The 20214-nt window shown below is 43.0% G+C and overlaps 1 protein-coding gene and 1 long non-coding RNA gene across 3 annotated transcripts in view; one reads left to right on the top strand and one right to left on the bottom strand.

Moving 5' to 3' along the window:
• Positions 1 to 20214, top strand: part of TSHZ2 (teashirt zinc finger homeobox 2) — a 452955-nt gene that overhangs the window by 139686 nt on the left and 293055 nt on the right. The gene's annotated exons all lie outside the window — the stretch shown is intronic.
• On the bottom strand, positions 1525 to 19477 carry LOC307197843. The gene is made up of 3 exons (XR_013831518.1): positions 17754 to 19477; positions 16556 to 16778; positions 1525 to 13063 (listed from the first exon to the last, which is right to left on the bottom strand). It is a non-coding gene; the product is annotated as an uncharacterized lncRNA (long non-coding RNA).

The raw sequence follows: 20214 nt of genomic DNA, 5'->3' as shown, positions 1-20214 counted from the left end.
GAATCGCTAAGAGGCAAATATAACATTCCTCTGCCCCCAGAATGTGACTAATATCCAGAAAAATGTGCCCTAGAGTTGACTTTGAGTGTGTATTTGAAGAATGACAAAATCTGGCAATCCCTAAGAGTAGGTTAAGCCTTCCAAAACCTTCCTCCTCTTATCACAAAATGATTAGGATTAGCGTTTGCACGAGGCTGCTTCACCCCGTAGCATCTGCATCCCATGAACTGGTCCAGGAGGGTACGGATTATCTGGTTCTCAGGTAACATTGGCTCTTCGACACCTAACACGATGCCTGGTAGACCAGAGGTCCATAGCATTTCTTCAGTGATGGTGATCGGTTGGTCCCTTTGGAGCCAAGACTCTTTATTTTTCTAACCTCACACAAATTTATGTCAGGGATTATTCGTATTTACCTAGATACGGTCTAAGGAGAGGTTTGCACAAAGCATCCAATGAAGGGACAGAGGAGTGCTCAGAAGCCGGGCTTTGGAGCCACACACACCTGTGTTTACAACTGGCCTAGAGCTCTATTAGCTGTTGAACCTGGGATAGGTCATGTAACCTCATCTATAAAGGAGGAGGAGTACTAGTACCCGCTCACGGGTATGTATGAAGCCGAGATGAACAGTGCAGGCTCCAGAGTAGACAGCCAGCACTCGATAAGGAGTGGCTGCCCCTGCGCTTCCCACTGCCACCTGGTCAAGCTGTGTTTCTTGGACACCTCTGGCAGGTGTCCCCTGACAGTGGGAACACCAAATTGGTAGGAAATTTGGGTGCAAATTGGACATCTCCGTAAACACTTCTTGGCTCTCTAAACTCGTTTCGCTGTTCTAGGTCTTCCCCAGATATCTGTTCCTGCCCAGACAGGGGCAACCTCTGGAGTTTTCACAAACTCCATTCTCACTAAAGTCTCCCAGCGTGGAGGCATAAATGAGAGATGTGATTATTCTGGCCTTCTGCTGAAATTATTCTATGCCCGGGGTATGTATTTATTTGCCTGCAGAGAATTCAGAAGCACGAACAATGCACACGTTCACTAAGAGTTACCAGTGTTTTAAAATCGTGTCCAGCAATTTTTGAGTCTGGAACTGAGAGGCAGGAAAGGGCTTGCATCGGGTTTCACACACTAAGATGTCTTCCTCGCGTGCAGGAAACGTCAGTTCTCGGTGGTCTGCCCCAGGATGATGCGTCCTCGCAGGAGCTAAATCTTCAGCATTTTTGTGTCTGCCTTACCATGTTAGCTTTCTCCCATTCACTCAGTCATTTATTCATTCAATGAATACTTATGGAGGCCCTGCTCTGTGTCAAGCATTGTACTACATGTGGGAATACAAACAAGGATACAAGGTGTGGACCTTACCTTCTAGAAGAGCGAGGCGTCATAAATATGTGCTCTCATTTTAGGTTCCGGTTGGTGCCATGACAGAAAAAAATCATGCAAAGCAGAGAAATAGAGAATAATTAGGGGGCAGGGCATACAAGCGTTCTCCTTAGGTCATCAGTGCAGAGTGAAGGGGAAGCTCATTCCAGGCAAAAGAGCTGCAAGTGTAAAGGTCACTGGTGGAGCTGGAGGGGAGTTGGGGGGTTGGGGGGGACATAATGGGAGGTGAGTTCTGAGTGGGAGGTGAGGCCAGATCACGCAGGACCTTTGGGCTCAAGATAAAGAATCATGGTTTCACATGGAATGAAAGAACAGGAAGGGAACGGATGGCTAAATGTGGGAGCGGGTGAGGGGTTCGGTCTCACCATGGGGAACCTAATGGGGCGCTGTTGGTCAAGTCAGGGGAACACTGCGCCGTTGTGAAGCAGCCCAGCAGGGACTCGGCCTGTGTAGCATCCCCCCTCTTCCTTGGACTAGCCAGCTTAGCCTCAGTTTTCTCATCCATAGGTTGGAGATCGTGATACCTGTCTTGAATGGTTCTCATCAGCATTAGAGACTCTGTATACGTCCATAGAGGGTTGCCATTAAGAGATTACATTACATCACATCATATAATTATTTTTGGTTTTGCCCAAAATGATAAAGGAGAAAATGAACATGTAGGATGGGAGCTTGCCTAGTGTTTGGCTGTGTGCTCACCTTGCCTTTATGCCATTGGCAAACCATTCTTGCCAAGTAAAAACCTGCCTTGTATAACCTGAAGGCTCCTTTTTCAATGTAAATGTCTTTAAAATAAAAATGCCAGGGGCTTCCCATAGTCCCTCTTTGGAATGCCCTGGACTTGTTCTCACTCTCCTTGCCCCAGCCTCACTCACTGTCTACCAGTTCTTTAAGTGCCCCAGCCTTCTACCCCTACTCCGCACCCCACGACCAACACACATGCTACCTGCCAACTAGTCACAAGGCATCATTGCACAATCTCAGGGGAATCTGACCACAAAAATCACTGTGAATAACGTCCCCTGTAGCTGTCATCCCAGGCTTTCTCCATAGCTTTGACGCCTAGCTCACCCCCAGATTTCTCCTGGTTGACTTCTACTCCTTCACAGGATCAAATCCCACGTGCTTGGGGAACCTCATCTGGCCTCTGGGATAGACCAGGCCCCTCACAATATGCTCACGTTGACCGTAAACCTTTTCCTTGTAGCACCTATCAGTTGCCATTTTACTTTCTTCATCTGATTATGTGACTGAGTCCAGTCTGCCCCACCAGAGTAGAAACTCCATCCGGTTACAAGCCATGGCTGTTTGTTTATTTGTCGTTTCCTCATCATTATCATTTCTCTGCAGGCACAGTTTCTGGCTCAGAGCAATCATGTCATAAGTGTTTGTTGAAGGAATCACTAACCTTCCAGGAAGCATCTATTCCTTCTAGAGGGCCTCTAAGACACGCAGTTTTGTTATTCAGAAGCCTAACATGAGAAAGCCAGAAATCAGTGTAAGACTTTCCCGTCATGGGAAAACCAGACCCGTACATCTGGCAAAGAGCAGTGGTCAATCAGTGTGGGATGAATGAACTAATAGCTGAATGAGTGACTTTGAAGCACAAGCTAATATTGCTTTTGTCAAAATGGTGAGTGTGAAGCACAGCCCTGCACACACACAGTCACGTATGTATCCCCCTCCCTCCTCTACTGTCTGCAGTATCTTCAAGAGGAAAAATAACTAAGAGCTACTCTGTGGTGATGGGTTTAAGGTTGTCAGTGGTCCTCTGTCTTCTGATTTTCCCTGCCCTCCTAGCTCTGACTTGGCTACTGGAAATCCCAGCTCTTGTCATCATCACCCTCTACCCGTCTTGGGGCAGGAAGGAGAAAGCTGAGCTCTTCTGTGCCATCAGCTTAGAGGGCAGAGGCCCTGCTCATCTAACCTTTCTGTTCCCAGCAGAGAATGAACAGCCAGCATCTCTGGATAACCAGGCAAGCTGGGCTGTGTTGTGAGACCAGGCTCCTTCTGGAGAGCTCCCAGCACCACAGCCAAGGCCACTGGATCATATCCTTAGATACACTAAAACACATATTGTTTTAAGTGCCTTTCCCAAGACTGCGAATGAGGAAGCTGAAGATGCCACTGAATATATTAGTGTCTAATTAGTTTGGACTGCTATAAAAAGCACACTGTAGACACTGTGGCTTAAGCAACAGACATTTATTTTTTTCTCACTGTTCTAGAGGCTGGAAGTTCAAGATCAGGAGGTCAGCATGGTTGAGTACTGGTGAAAGCTCTCTTCCTGGTTTCTTTACATGGGAGAGAGAGAAAGTTCTGGTGTCTCTTCTATAAGGGCACTAATTCTGTCACGGGGGCTCCACCCTCATGACCTAATGTAACTTCCAAAGGCCCCACCTCTTAATACCATCCCATTGAGGGTTAGGATTTCAACATACGAATTTTGAGGGAACACAAACACATGATCCATAATACCTAGATTTTTAGCCAATGTTATCAGTGCCTGCAAGAAGCAATGTGAGGTATCTCCTTCTTATTAAGAAGGACTTGGAGATAGACAAAATAATCTGGGTCATTTGTCCATTTAACAAATAATTATCACACCCACAATGTGTCTGGCTCTGTTCTAGGCACTGAAGATCTAGGAATGATCAAGACAGACAAAAACACTTGTCCTCAGGATGCTTACTTTCTAGTAAGGGGAGACAGACAATAAATAAGTAGGTGAATGTATCAGATATTCAGCTAGGGCTAAGTGCTATCAAGCATATCAAACAGTGTCACATGTTAGAGGATAATTCAAGAAGAAGGAAGCAATTTTAGATTGAATTGAGAACCAAGTGATACATGGGGCCAGCCATGCAAATATTTAAGAGAAAAGTGTTCCCAGAAGGAGGAGCAGCAAGTGTAAAGATCCTGAAACTTAGTTAATGACCTCGATCGGTCATTTGGGAGTATGAACAGATACACCCGTTTTTAAAGTCATAACCGTGACATAAAGCAAGCACGTCTGGCGCATCACTTGGATCCTAAGTTGCTCTTTGTTCTCATATTTTGGCCGAGCAGTGAACCAGTTCAATGTGGTTCGCTCTGCTTAATCTAATGCCTTTCTAAGATTTTTCCCCAACTCACCTGTCTCTTTATTTCTAAATAGCTGGAATGGCAGCCAGAGAGTCTGAGAAGTATGTATTTTCATGAAGTCATGTCACACACACATTACAGTTGGGCCACATGGAGAAATGACAGAATTATCACTCCCCATTATCGCTCAGGAGAATTGTAGAATTGTGCAGGCATGGATTTTGCTGTTGATCACAGCTGTTTGACTGGCATGCTCAGAGAATTTACTGGTGCATTCATGAGGTAAAATAAATATCCAGATAGAAAAGCCCAATGCCTTTGGAGGTTTCTGATGTACTGTTAAGTAGTTCTTATGAAGCAGCATATTGGTAGTTTGAGTGTTAGTAAGGAAAGACATTTGGGAGAGATTTTGTAGGAAACAGTGGATTTAAGGGGGTGGGTGGGAGGAAGAAGAGTTAAAATGTGACAAAAGAAAATTGTAGTGTCTTATGTCATGCGCACAAGAAGCAGAGCCTGAGGCAAGGATTTAGGTACAGGTGATTTATTGAGGGAGTGTTCTCAGAAAAACCTGAAAGGGCATGAGGGAGGCAGGACAGGACTAAGGAAAGGTGTGGTCCCAGGTAAAGTCTAACTTTGGTCTGAACCACAGAAAAGGGCTCTGGAGCATAACTCCCAGGAGAGCCCTCCTCTTCTGAGGCAAGGACGATGAACTTTTGTATCCCAATGTCAGTCATTGGTTGAGGGCCTCAAGGAGGTACCTTAACCTCCCAGGTAAGGTGGCATCTGTCAGCTTCTGAGGACAATTCTCTGGACGGGGCAGCTGCAGGCAGCCAGCAGCCACCATTCACAGCAGCTGTGAGACGGCTGCACCAGGAGGGGATCTTGGTGGGGTGAACATCTCCTTTTATCTTTCCACAAAAGAAAATGCATCCATTCATTCATTTAATTATTAGCCCACTTAGTTAATGTTTTTTGAGCACCTACTATGTTTCAGAAATCAGTGTTACACAGTGAGCAAAATGGATCTGTTGCCAGTGGTCACAAATGAGAGAGACACAACCAAACAAGCCCTGGCAAGAAATTATGCTAAGTGCTATGTAAGTGCTAAGTGCCACATTCTTTGGGAGCTCTTATTAGGAGCCCTAAATCCAGTCCAGGGGGTACTGTCTAGAGCTGTGCTGCCCCAAGTGGTAGCCATGGACCATATATGATTACTCAGTGCTTGAAGTGTGGCTAATCCAAACTGAGATGCTCTCATAAGCATAAAATACCTGGAATTGCAAAGACTTAGTGTGGAAAAAAGAACGTGAAAGATCTCATTAATAAATTGTTATATGTGGGCTTCCCTGGTGGTGCAGTGGTTGGGAATACACCTGCCAGTGCAGGGGACATGGGTTTGAGCCCTTGTCCAGGAAGATCCCACATGCCACGGAGCAACTAAGCCCGTGCTCCAAAACTACTGAGCCTGCACTCTAGAGCCCATGAGCCACAACTACTGAGCTCGCGTGCCACAACTACTGAAGCCCATGTCCTAGAGCCCGTGCTCCACAACAAAGAGTAGCCCCCACTCACAACAGCCAGAGAAAGCCCGCGTGCAGCAGTGAAGACCCAATGCAGCCAAAAAAAATTTTTTTAATAATAAAATTAATGAATTTAAAAAATAATGATTTGTTATTTGCATTACATGTTAAAATGACAACATTGAGGATATATTGGGTTAAATAAAATATATTAGCAAACTTAATTTTACTTGTTACTATTTACTTGTTTAATGTGGCTGCTAGAAAATTTTAAATTACATATGTGGCTCACTTTATATTTCCATTTAATAGCACAGGTCTGGGGATTTCTTGAAGCTTTCTTTCATTCCTTCAGCATCACAGAGAAACTTGCTGAACAATCCACTAGCAACGTGGTTGTCCACTGAGTACGTTCTCACGATAATGAAGATATAGCCAAGTTTCTTCAAATTTAATATTGAGCATTTCCAATTGTTTGAAACCACTATGTTTTGTTTTCTTTTATTTTGTTTTTAATAACCCCTAATTATGGATTCCTTTTTATGTCTCCCTCTGGTATCCAAAGGCTCACAAAAACACAATTTCACCCCACCCTACACCCCTTTTAGATAACTGAAGTTTGACTGAATGGGGTTTCCATCCATCACCGATACAATCCTCATCTCATCATTCCTTTTTCCTCTTCTCTACATGGTACGAGCGTGAATATAAATCTATAGATTCGAAAGCAAAGAGGCAAAGAAATATAAATGGTTTGAAGTGAGTCTCTTTTCAAGTAATTTTCCCCCTAACCTAGTAAGATGTCACTCCATGAGAGATTTCACAGCACAGCAACACTAGAAAGTGTGATAATCGTTCAAAACATAATTGAAAGATTTCAAAAGTTGAACTGGAAGTATTTTTGTCAGAGTTTATTGCAAGCATTTTGTATCTGAAAAAAAAAAGTTTGTGAGAGTTCTGTGACAAGAAGATAAATTATGGAACTGTAAAAACGGGGAAATAAATGGATTCTGGAGACTGACAAACAGGGCAAATGATGAGAACATATCATTTTAGAACACAAAAAAAGGTAACTAAGTTTGAAAAATTGCATTAGTGTATCATTTTCTATATATGAGCCATTAGAGGGAAAAAGGGGAAATTACACCCTGTAACAAAGTAAAAATGTTTTCAGTGTTTAAGGGTAATTTTGTAATACTACTACTATTACTTAAACTCCTACCTCTTATAAAAATCCAAAGACAGGACCCCTGGTGATATTACCTGTGTCTTAGGCGAAGAGCAACAATTTGAATTCCATTCAAATACATTTGTATTTTGCCAAGTGCTATCAAAGCCTGAGTTGCATAATTTGCCGTGTAAGTGAAATGGATACTTTTCCTCAGCACATTTATCACTCTCCTGTGGGCTTCATTACTGACAATCAAATCATGGAAGATGTACAAAATTGTCATGATGCGCTTATTTTCTCATGATATTCGATACAAATAGTACTTCTTTACAAATGGCCTTTCCCCCCCATTTGCCACATTTTTGCTGTCTTTTCAGATTCTTACTAAAGTTCTAGTGATAAGACTTTTTTCCCCCAGCATATATGTAGGCCTCTTTGGGAAACAAATATTTCTATTTGGGGAAAAATTAAAAATATAGGTAGGGAAAAGCAGTATTGTTTGTGAGTAGTTCTTTAACTGTTACTCCCTAGATGTGTGTGTCTGTGTGTGTGTGTGTGTGTGTGTGCATGCGCCATATAAAGATGTTTGTGAAAACAATAGATCCGAGCTCAAGGATCATACACATCCCATCACTGAATCATCTTAAAGATTAATTTAGAATCATGACATCAAATGCCCAAAGTCTAGTCCGAAAAAGTAAATGAGCTAGTGAGCAAGAAATCCATAGCAGCTTACTTAGTCTAGTTTTTACTTTTCCACTTTTAAAAATATCACGGGTACAGAGAAGTTTTAGTCTACTCTAAAAGACTGAGGAACAATGATGACAGGCAGTTGGCACTGCACCTTTAATTGGCAAGACTATAGGGAGCAGTGGGAATTGTGGTGAACTGCAGTACACACTCTGCCTCTAGAGGGCGCAACTGCTCCCAGCTCCACTTTAGTGTTCCATGAGGGATGTAGTATTTTTTTCTTTATTAGTTTTTAAAAGAAGCCTGAAATCTGGATTTCTTTGTGTGTGTGTGTGTTTGGAAAGATATTTCTTGATTTTTAAGGGTTGATAGCATTTTTTTAAATATCAAGGAAGCCAAAGAAAATACATTTCCTGGCCAGATACAGCCTAAAGACTGCCAGGGTGTGACTTCTGTGGAAGAGTCTTTCCTCTCCAAGGGTCTGGGGCAGTCAGGGTCATCATGTAAGGATAATGGTGTCTGTCCTGAATCTCTTTACCCCTCTACTCTCCCTCCTAGGATATGATCTATTGGAGATGAGGTCATCTATGGATAGATATTTCTTAAATGTCATCTACTTTAGCTGCAAAAACTTCTCTGCTCTTCTTACCAATATAAGTGGTACTTGGACCTTAAAAATAGTTATTTCCCCTATCAGCAACAGCCATCACATCATCGTCCTCTAGTGAATGTGAGTCTTAGGGCAACAAAGTAAAGAGGTACAAGGCAAGGAGTATCACTTTCATTTTCTAGACTTCAAGTTAATTCCTATTTTCAGCAAAGCAAACAGAACACTTTAACTCCAATCTGTTAATGGAGTCCTCTTCCTCTAAAGTTGAACTAGAAATCCAGATATGATGCCAGCCTAAGATGTTTGGAAGGAAGAGAGGGGGAGCTCTTTGGGGAAATGGATAGTCCCTTGGCTTACCATGACACATCCATTATGCCAGTCAGGGAGCTCTCTGGGGCACCTGGGCCCTGCTTGAAGCACAAACATCTTTCTGTAAGGTTGCCCTGGTATCCTGGCTGCCTAGACACACCAGAGCCATTTAATCCCCACGGTGTTGGCCTCCATTAGTTGAGCAATTTTTTCTCTTCCCTCTTCTCTCCTCTGCCCAGCTCAAGTGGAATATCTTTTTGATCTGGCAAGGGGGTGGGGGAGGAGGTAAGGGAGAGGAAGACCTACTCTCAGCTCTCAGTTCCGACCAGATCCTTTTTCTTTTATTTCTGTTACAAATCCTCTAAGGTTTTCAAGGGGTTTAGGCTTTTGGAGAAAAAAGCTAAGGAGAGATAGAGGGTATTTCTGCCTTCTACTCTGCCATATCCCTTCCCTGAGGCAATGAACACAACTGATCACATAAAAGGGTAGAGACGAAACACGGGTTAATATCTGACGAAAGTATTTTCCTGCAGTAACAGTTCTAGCATTTCCCGCCATCTCTAGTCGTTGGACACCAAATCTGCTGGGTATTATCTTACTTATTTTTCAAGGCAACTCTGTGAAGTAAATATTATACATTATCTATTGACAGGACAGTGCTGCATAACAAACATCCCTAAACCTCAGTGACATGAAACAATAAACACTTATTAGCCCACCAGTCTGTGGGGTCCAGCTGATCTAGGCTGGGCTGAGCTGATTTCAGCTGTCTCTGTTCATAAATCTGTGGTCAGCTTCCAGGTCAGCTCAGGGGCTCTGCTGATCTTGGCTGGGCTCACTCGCATGTTTGGGAACTGGCTTGCTGTTGGCCGTTATAGGACAGCCTTGGCTATGATGGCTGGGGCAACCGGGCTCCATACCATGTATCTCTCATCATCCAGCAGCCTAGCCTATGCATTTTCTTTTTGTAGCAATAGCAGAGGGGAAAAGTGAGCGAGCTGGGTCAGTTTTCTGCTTTGCACTACACTTGCCAGCATCCCAGTAGACAACACAAGTCACATGCCTAGCTGGGGGTCAGAAAGGGGGACACAATATAGGTAGCTGGCAAAGGCACAGATAGAGGGAAGGCTGGAGTATTGGGGCCCATAATACAAACACTACCCCACTTCCCGAATCAGAAAACTGATAGGAGAAGTGAGCCTAGAAGTAAGGTTGGAGGTGGGGCTTTGAACACATGCATGCTTTACTCCAAATTATGTTCCATCCACTTTGCTGCCGTCATTTTTAAAAGGAGCTTGTAAGTAGGATTCTCCATGTTAAGGCAGCATCTTCCAGGTCAAATGGAGTGTTGACTAACTGCCTGCTTAATATGGTTGATAGAGAAAGCAGACTTCAAGCCCAAACACTCTAATTTCCCCTAAACATATGTAATCATCTTAATTTTCTCTTTTCCTCTGTTGACAGAGCTTGGGGAAGACAACTCCTTTTTAGCATCAGCCAGTGTTTCCATGGGAAGCATCATGCAAGGAAATGGGGTTGGCATTTTTTCCTCCTAAAAAATCCATTTTAGGTAATTCTGCTGTCTTCCCTGTGCTGGCCTCTTCCCCCGTCCAGTCTCTTTTACTTGATGTTGTCCTTTACACCATGGGCTTCACACCCTCGTGCTCATCTGCCGTCAGCCTCCCGTGTCTTGGGTGACTTGTGACCCAGGTTTAGCTCCAGTCACTTGAATCCATTTGGTGGCTGAATTTTATACATAATGAAAGAGCTGGTTGAGTGGTGCTGATGTCTCTGGAAGGACCGGCTCATTGATGGGTAGTTGGTTTGTTCAAAAGGACAGTGTCCTAATCCGACAGGCAAATTACCTTTTCGAAGAATGCAATGAAAACTCAACATCAGGATCAGTTTCCTCTGTGTGTTGACATGACCAGAAATTACCAGCTAGACTTTATGGACTGTTAAACTTTTTAGAATATAACATGAGGTCCTAGTTACAGATTCAAATGAAAATAATGGGAAAAATGACAGCCACCCAAATCTCCTGACCCTTTATCCTATGCCAGGAACCGTGCTAAACTCTTTCCATGCATTTCGTGTCCACGAGCATCCCAAGATATTGATACCACTATGAGCCCATTTTATAGCTCAAAATACTGAGGGCTCAGGTGACTTCCTTTCCGAGGGCCACACTGCAGCCAGTAAGTGACAGGCACAGAGAGGAGTTGGCTTAGCACATGACGGTTGACAGCAGAATCCGCAAACCTCGTCTGTAAACAACTAAATAGTAAATATTTTAGGCCTTTGCAGGTCACTTGGTCGCTGCAGCAACGACTCAACTCTGCCATTGTTGCAAGAAAGCAGCCTTATATAAGCAATCCATTTACAAATGGGTGTGGCTGTGTGCCAATAAAACTTTATTCACAAAAACAGGCAGCACACTGGATTTGGCATCGCTATACCGTCACTTCCAAGCTGTATCGTTTTGGGCAATTTACCCAACTTCTCTTTAATCTCATCTTTCTCATCTAAAAAGTTACATTAATAATTATAGTAAGCTTATAGGGTTATTTTGAGGAGTAGGTGATGTTGCATACAAAGCACTTAGTTTCTTTCATCACTAATGTGAGAGGCAGTAGAGGAAGGATGTAAAGAGCAGCTCCTCCTGGGTGTAGATCTCATCTTTCCAACTTACCAGCTGCGTGATCCTGGCCATGTTACTTAACATCTCTGTGTCTCGGACCCCTTTTCTGTAAAGTGAAGGCTAATAAAAGGACAAATCTCACAGGATAGTTAGAAAGATTAAATGAATTTAACACACGCAAAGCATTTAGAACAATGCCTGGCACGTGGCAAGCACTTCAGAGGTGCCTGTTGTATTATTATTATTGAATAATCTAGATTTGAGCCCGCGTGTGCCTGACGTCCAACCATATGGTCTTTCCCACCACATGTCCTGCAGAGAACTAGTTCTTAACTGTTTCATACTATTGTCTGACCCCCCCCAACCCCTTATCAGAATACTGTTTTTAAATGCATAAGATAACAATATAAAAGACTACCAAAAAAACGCAATTATATAGAAATGCAGTTATCAAAATATTTTTTAAGAAACAGATTTGGATGTAGTTATATACGTAGTTCTTTATTAACACACTCGACAACATGATCTATCCGGAGGCCTAATAACTACTATAATTTTGAAAAAGTAATAATGTCAGTGATATTTCAATATCTCTGCAACAACTGTAACATGATATGATGATATCTGTGATTTGTACTGGTGCTAAAGTCACAGGTCCCGTGATCGGGTGCCTGCATTTGTAATTGAAGAAATGCTCAATTTTATGTAAAGTTTGGCGAAAGTGAATTCTTTTTTAATTCACGTTCACGAAGTGCCTGAATTTATAGAACCCTTGAGGTCCACGGGTCCCAGGTCAAGAGCCCCCGTGCCTACTGCCACCGAAGGAGGCTTTTTAAAGAAATAATGAATTGAATGAACGCTAGTTCTCACGGAGGGGAAGGTTTCTTGGCCCTTGATCTTCTAGCGCACACAGAGATCAGGTGTGCCAGCACCAGTGTCCACAAAGAGAGCACATGCTTCCTGTGCCCGTGTAATCATGATGCCTTCACCCACTGGTGTGTGAGTGAGGAATCAGAAACAGTGCTGTCCCCTAATTTGACGCCCTACGTGGAAAAGGATTGTCACTGGGACCAAGTCAGCGAGAGGTAATGGAAACCTGATACCACTGACCTCATCCAAAAAAATAGCTATTGTCACAGGACAGAGATGCTGGATATTTGTAGGTTTGGGGAGAAATATATTTGTTAGCGAAATGGAGCTTACGGTGGAGTGAATAAAGGTGAATTATTTGTCAGACGACTGGAGGAGCTTTATGCAATATAGTATTATTGAGCGGGGCTATTAACAGAGTGAATTGCTATTGTGACATGCCATTAAATTGTTTTTAGTGTCCACAAAGGCATCATTCAGGAGCTGGCAGGGTTAGTAACAGAGTTGTATTTTTGGCGGACAGCAGCAGATCTCGAAACCAAATAGCATATTTTACAGAAAAGTAAAATACCATCAAAGCCGGAAGTCTGCAGACAATGGAGTCCGGGGTAGTCCCTTGAAGCTATTTGACCAGAGTCCCGTGAATCCAGACCAGGTTCCCTGGATCCCCGATGTACATAGAGTTGAAGCTGAAATCTGAGAGATCCATCAGGAAGTGAAAGAAGACAGAAATTGGAATCCTGAAGTCTTTCAAGGATGTTCTGTCTTGGTCGTGAATGTATCCCTAGCACATAGCAGAGAGATTGGCTCAATAATTATTTGCTTATAAAAAGTAAGAAGGAGAGAGTTGGAGAGGGAGACAGGGGGCGAGAGACAGACAAGATTTAACCCCTGCCTTGCCGGATCCCAAGCCTCAAAGATGAACCAGACTGCCGTGTTGCCTCAAGATGAAGGGAAGCAACGTGTTCATGATCATGCAGATTAGGAAAGAAGACTTTCCACTAAGGTTTCTAGTCTTTGATTTGCAAATGAGTGTTATTTTTATGCCATATTATACCTATTTTCTGGCTGGTCACCTGGCTTCATTCCTGAAGCTTGTTGGTAACCCAGATAGTGAATTTCATCTGGAGTCTGATTCACGGTGGCCCTGAAGAAAACGTATGCTTTTCCCATATGGAAAAAGAACTGAGACATCTTCCTCAATTAGATAGGGGAGGGGAAAAGAGACATAGATCTTAAGGAAAACACATTCTTCTATTGAAGACATTGTCCCAACCCTGCTGAGGACACGTTTCCTCATAGCTAAGCTCGTAGGGGCTAACCCGTGTCGACTGTTAGAAAGACAGTATAATTTTAGTGTTAACCAGCCAGCGTCTACCCCACTTCTGCCCTGGTTTTCCAGTCCAGTACTCACTTTGTCCCCCAGGGCCATTGGGGTTCATGTTTGTGCTTACTGTTGTTTCTTTGTTTTCATTTACATTTTAAGACAGTAGATTGCTATAAAATATTGGCGTGTATATACTAATATATCTGAATTGGTTACCAAAGAAATGCAGTTTAAACCACAACGTACCATTATTATTACATGCTATTACTGTTATTATTTTGACTATCAAATCATTAATGTATTTTTAATGGCAATATCTAGTATTGGGGAGTTGCAGAGAGATGGGTGTGAGCTGAGCACATTTACGTATCCACAGGAGGTCCAAATTGATACCATGCCCTGGAGAACATTTTGGTTCAAATGCCTCTGAAGTGAACATGGCCCATGACACAATAATTACATTTCTAGGAATTTAGTAGAAGGATATCCACACTAAGATATATGTAAAATTATATCCAGTGAAGTATTTTAAACGTAGGGAGAAACTAGAAAGAACTGCAATGTCCATTAATAAGTTATTATTATTTTAAAACATTGTAATACTGCACAATGGACTATCACCCGCCATTAAAAATCTATGTTCATAAAGCCAAAAGTTCCCGTTATATTAAGTAGGGTGAACAAAAGGCAGATTATAAAATAGTATACACATTATGATCCTATATTATGTTTATTTATAGCTATAGTATATCTGCAGATAGGTGTAACTCTAGATAGATATAGTGATAAAGGTGATATTATATTATTATGTAATATTGTTATATTTTCATGATACAATTTACCATAGATATTTTTCTTTATATTTTTCTATTACTTCCACATTTTCTACATGGAACGTGACTTATTGTTATAATCAGGAAGCACAAATACACACACACACACACACACACACACACACACACACACACACACACACACACACAATGAGTGAAGGTCAGTGTTTAAGGTTCACGTTTTGCCTTTCAACTACCCAGTGCAGCTCTGGTCTGTGCGCTCACCTTCCACCCCACCCCCAGCTCTGGCTCCTGGCATCCTTCTGCTTGCCTTTTGCTTTTCAGCACAGACCCCTGACCTGTATCACCAGGTTCTCTTCAATACGTTGTGTTACCAGCCCCACGTCAACAGTTTCAGAAAAGCTCAGCGCTAACTTTACACTCATTTCCTTCTTGGAAGGGAAGAGGACAAAAAGCATTCTTAGAGATGCATGGTCCTGTTTCTTGTTAATTCCTGGCAGGAGCGAAAAAGAAAAAATGACCTGTTCGCTCTGTATCATCGTTGATAGTGGCTCAGTATGTTTACTTAGTAATGATGGTTATTAATTTCTTAATACTAGATGCTGGGAATTTAGGTCCATGTAAGCCTCAAGAAGTGGTTATGTGTTTTCTTTCAAAAGAGCTGAAAGAAAAAAAGAAAAGAAAAATAGTTACAGGGCATGGTAGAGGCAGAACCGAAGGTTCCTTTCTGTTTGTTTTCCTTTCAAAGTCACGGTGTTGACTGATTTCGGAGGAATGTATATGCTGGAAAGCAGCATGGTTAGTGGAGAAGATCTCAGGTTCTGGGCTCAGAGTAACCTGGTTCGAACCTAGGCTCTGTCCTCATCAACCTTCTGCTATCTTGCTCAAAGACAGTGTGATACGCCAATTAAAACATGCTTTTAGCATCTAGTCACCCAAGTTCTAATCCCAGCTCAGCAATTTCTAGCTGTTCACTTCAGGCAAGTCACTCAGACGCTCTGAGCCTCCGCTTCCCTGTGTCCAAAATGGAGGAAATGGTCTTTTCTTCTGCAGGATCAGTACTATTATATAGTAAGCCCCCTACATAGAGATGATGCTTACTAGGCTGTGACTAATATTATCACTTTCGATGATAAGGATTTTATTCTATTTATGCATCTTGCAAAGAGGAGAAACAAGGAGATAAGAAAGAGGAACAGATACACCACATCAAGCAGAGAGACCTCCTGAACATGTGGGGTCATTATGTGTTGTGTTTTTTGTGAAACACAAGGAAGACACCGGGACATCTGTGCAGGCATGTGTGTGCCCCTCTCCGTATTAGATTACATGTTTTAGGACAATAAATCAGTGAAAGAAAAGAAATAAATAATGCATGCTGAAAATGTGATCATGTTTATTAAGAAGTAACAGCCTTGTCATCTCCATTTTCTTCTTCAGTGAGTCTCCCCTCTGAGGGTTTGCTCCTCAGGGACTCCCTGCAATTTAGCTGGAGGCTATTCTCTAATTCTTGTTTGCAAAAAATACTTGCTTTGCAAAAATAAGTTAAAAGCTGAGCATCCGGGTCCTCTGATGAGTCTCCCATCAAATCCATCCCATCATTAGAGATGGCTTCCAGGCTGTGAAAGTTGGGGAGAAACAAACCTCCTAGCTTCACATCTGCCTATTTTGTGCTTTCCCACGCTCTGTGTTCTCGCTCCAGTCTTTCTGTGGTGAGTTTTAAAGAACTCTCTTTAGGTTTCTGGATTTTGGAAAAGAAAAGAAACACACACACACAGACACACAAAAAGCAACTTTCCTTTTCCTAGTAATTTACAGCTGCTAAAACAATATGTTGACATTAGTGCCTTGTGACATCCAAGGACTTTAATTGGAGTTGCATTTTAATCTGTTACTCTTCACTCATTTGCACTTGAATGACCTTGAAAGAAAAAAAACAAAGAAAGAAGGAACCACACTGGCAACTCTGTCTTGCAGGAGCCAGGGGTACAACCCTGCATCTTGAAAGCAAAGCAGAGTGTGTTCCATATTGAGAGCAAAAGAGACGGTGTACGTGAGGCTGAGAAATTGGGAGGGATGGACAGAGAAAGGAAAAGGGAAAAGGAGGCAAGAGAGAGGCAGACAGAATGAGAATAAATGACGAATGAACTTGCACCTGGTAGCAGGGAGCAGCCTGGCCTGAGAGGACGGCGCCTTGTCCTGTTGTCCGGCCTCAGTCCTCGGCCTCTCTTTTGGGAATGGAATGATGATCCTCACCTGGGTAGCAATTGCTCTGCTACTCTCATGCTTTAGTGCCAGTGGCATATCCTTGCTTTGAATGTCTTGCTGTCAGTGTCCGGGTTCTGAGACGGGCTTTCACCTTTTGAGAATGGCACTACCTTAGGATTTAAGGCAAGGGTGGACTTAATATGTCTCCAAAATACCTGAATCTCCCCGACCAACCCCAAAGGCTTTTACCATTCTTTTTACCCCTCATTAGTTTTTGTGACCTTCAAGTAAAGGAATTTTCCCTAAACTCTCATCTTGGAAAACCTGAGTGCCCCCTCCTTTTTTCTCCGTCCACTCCACCTCTGTTTATTATTCCTATTTCGCTCTGTGCTCTATTTCTCTCTATCCCCTTTTCTCATGCCATATCCGCGTCGCAGCCTGCCTCATCGTGCTTAAGGTGTATGTGTCGTGACACTTTATCATCTTGTGCCAAGCCCACCGTGATTTAAGCTAATCCACTAAAGAGTAAATTACTTGTGTTACAGAATTCATGTTTAATTAGCTTGTCCTGACATAAAATATTTATCAGGACTTGACGTTCACCCCAGTTTACCTCTGAAATCCTTTTTTATTTTTTTGCGGTACGCGGGCCTCTCACTGTTGTGGCCTCCCCCATCGCGGAGCACAGGCTCCGGACGCGCAGGCTCCGCGGCCATGGCTCACGGGCCCAGCCGCTCCGCGGCATGTGGGATCTTCCTGGACCGGGGCACGAACCCGCGTCCCCTGCATCGGCAGGCGGACTCTCAACCACTGCGCCACCAGGGAAGCCCCCTCTGAAACCCATTTTAATTTTATTTTTGACTCATTGTTTCCCTCGTTCCCTCCATTCCACCCTTCTTCCCTTCTCTTTCCACCCCTCACCTTCCACCGTTCATTCGTGTATCTCTCTATTGCCCTCTCTCCTTCCTTCCCCACGCCCAACCCCTGCTAGCGTTTAATTATGTTACAAAAGCAGACTCTGTGGTTTTTAAATCATTCACTACATTGCTTTCCTGGCCTTCTGCTTCCCTCCAGGGGCTGAGTCTAGCCCCTGAATTTCTTGACCAGCACCCGCCCACTGACCCGGCAGAGTCCAAGCTGCTCACTTTGTCCAGCTGGGCTTCACCTCATTCTGTGTTGACCTTCATCATTGTTGACTTTGACGTGACCCCCTTTTGTTTCTCAACTTGGTCCCTTCAGCCAGGAGCTCTGATCTGCTACTTCCTTGCCTTTGATGTGTCTCCACTTCCTATAATTAATCTCATTTTTTCCATAGCAACATGGACAGCCATAGGGAAAATATACCCAGTTTGAGCCAGGTCCTATATCTCCCCAACCTGTGTCTCTTCCTGTGGTCTGCCATTTTGGTAGACACATCCTGGCCCCCGGGGTAGAATGTCGACATGCCACACAGAAAATACAACACTGACTTCTGTTAAAAGAATATCAGATGCCGTAGAGCAAGGCGACACAAGTAGGCGGTAGTTACAGCCTGCACACGGAGCTTGAATAGGTAGTACTATTTAAAAATGTGTAGTTTGAGCTACTCACCTGTCTGCCCACTCTCCCTCTGAGAGCATATTCTTGTTCAAATAAATCCTCACTTTACCTTCTTGAAAAACAAAAATGTGTATTTTTACATTTTTATTTATATTGACTTCTATGTATATTCAATGTTCTGAGGAAAACCAATAAAACTCAACTGAACATCTAGCCATTCTAATAGATCATATCATATTGCCAAATACAGTATTGAGAAGATTGTCCTAACTTTGTAGACTCCCCAGTTTCAAGGCCAGTAATACTCCGTGTTCTTGATTTATCCTTATCAACATTCCTGAGACTGATTATGGGGTGTATTCAGGACCAAAAGGTCTGTTTAGCCTAACCCTTTGTCTACTAGAACAAATAGATTTGAACAGTCCGTCCTCGTCCTCGTAGGAGCTTTTATAAGAATGTTGTCCTTGCATTCTTTGATAGATTTGTTTCCATTTTTCTTAAAAATTTAAGCCATGTGTTTCATGGGCAAGTCCTTGGTACTCTCTGGAGGCACAAACACCCATGAAAATACTTTGAAAAATTAAAGGCATTCTACTCATATAAAAGGTCAGTTATCACCTTCTATGAGCCTCACTTCCCCTGTCTATAAAGTGGGCATGATCCACCAGGCCAGGTCAATATGTGAACACAGTGGGATCATACATAAAAAAGTGCCCGGTAAGCCCCAGACACCCCAGCAACGAAGACATTGTGCTGCTCTCCTTGACTGTGTCTGGAAAATGGAGCAAGTTATTTTTTTCTGTGAAACCGTCCACAAGGAGTGTTTGGGTGGATTAGCCAATCAAGGTTAGCAAAGCATATGCTGAGATATTAAATTGAAAGGTTTTGTACCAAAGAGTCCTTTTTTTTTCCTGACACTGCAGTATTTCCCTTGTTCATTTTATCTGGAGCATTACGTGCCTTCATAAAGCTTGTCCAGCAATTTGACACTTTGTTTCTCCTGCTTACAAACTGAAATAAAGGGAGCTGGGAATTTGGAAAGGGAAGAGCTGGTATTTCTCAATGCTTTTAACTCATCTGTCTGTATCTTCTAAATGAGATACATCCTCTACAAATTACTTCAAAACCTGCTTCTCCTACTTAACTATAGAGCGTGACCACACTTACACTTCCATAGCCATATATACAACTCTGTGTTTTCATGTATATGCATATATGCATAATTTTACATAAATAGGATCATATTGCAGTTGCTGCTTTCAATTTTAAGTCGTCATCTACTCCCTTTTGATGCTTGACTCCCCCATTCCCGGCCCCATCCAGGCTCGCTGCACTTTCCCTACCCCACCTGGACGCATGAGCCAAATCAGTAACCTGGAGGGAAACTTCATGCTTAGCTCCAAGCTCATATAATTTATATGTGACATTTGCACCCCTTTTCTTTCTCGGGTTCACATACACACGTACACAAAGGAGTTGTAGCACTGTTTTCTGTCTTCGGGGGTTTTTTTGGTCTGTGTTCCTAAAATGGAATGCATCTTCCATTTGCTTTTAATTTTACTTTTTAAATTATCATATGGTAGGGCTTCCCTGGTGACGTAGTGGTTGACAGTCCGCCTGCCGATGCAGGGGACACGGGTTCGTGCCCCGGTCCGGGAGGATCCCACATGCCGCGGAGCGGCTGGGCCCGTGAGCCATGGCCGCTGAGCCTGCGCGTCCGGAGCCTGTGCTCCGCAACGGGAGAGGCCACAACAGTGAGAGGCCCGCGTACCTAAAAAAAAAAAAAAAAATTATCATATGGTAAAATTGACTTCTTCTGGTGGTGTACAATGCTATGAATTTTAATTCATGTATGGATTTGTATTATGATCACACCAATCAGCATAGGGAACAGCTCCATCACCCCAGAAACTCCCCCCCCTTCCCTCTGTACTCACACCTCCCTCCACCGCTCCTGTCACCCACTGAGCTGTTCTCCACGATATTGTCTCTCTGATAATGTTTACAGATAAAATTTTACAGTAATTAACCTTTAGGGACTGGCTTCTTTCATCTGTAATGCCTTTG

The sequence above is a fragment of the Stenella coeruleoalba genome (genome assembly GCF_951394435.1).
Source record: "Stenella coeruleoalba genome assembly, chromosome: 15".
In the NCBI taxonomy this organism is placed as follows: Eukaryota; Metazoa; Chordata; class Mammalia; order Artiodactyla; family Delphinidae; genus Stenella; species Stenella coeruleoalba.
This window is presented reverse-complemented; position numbering and strand designations above follow the sequence as displayed.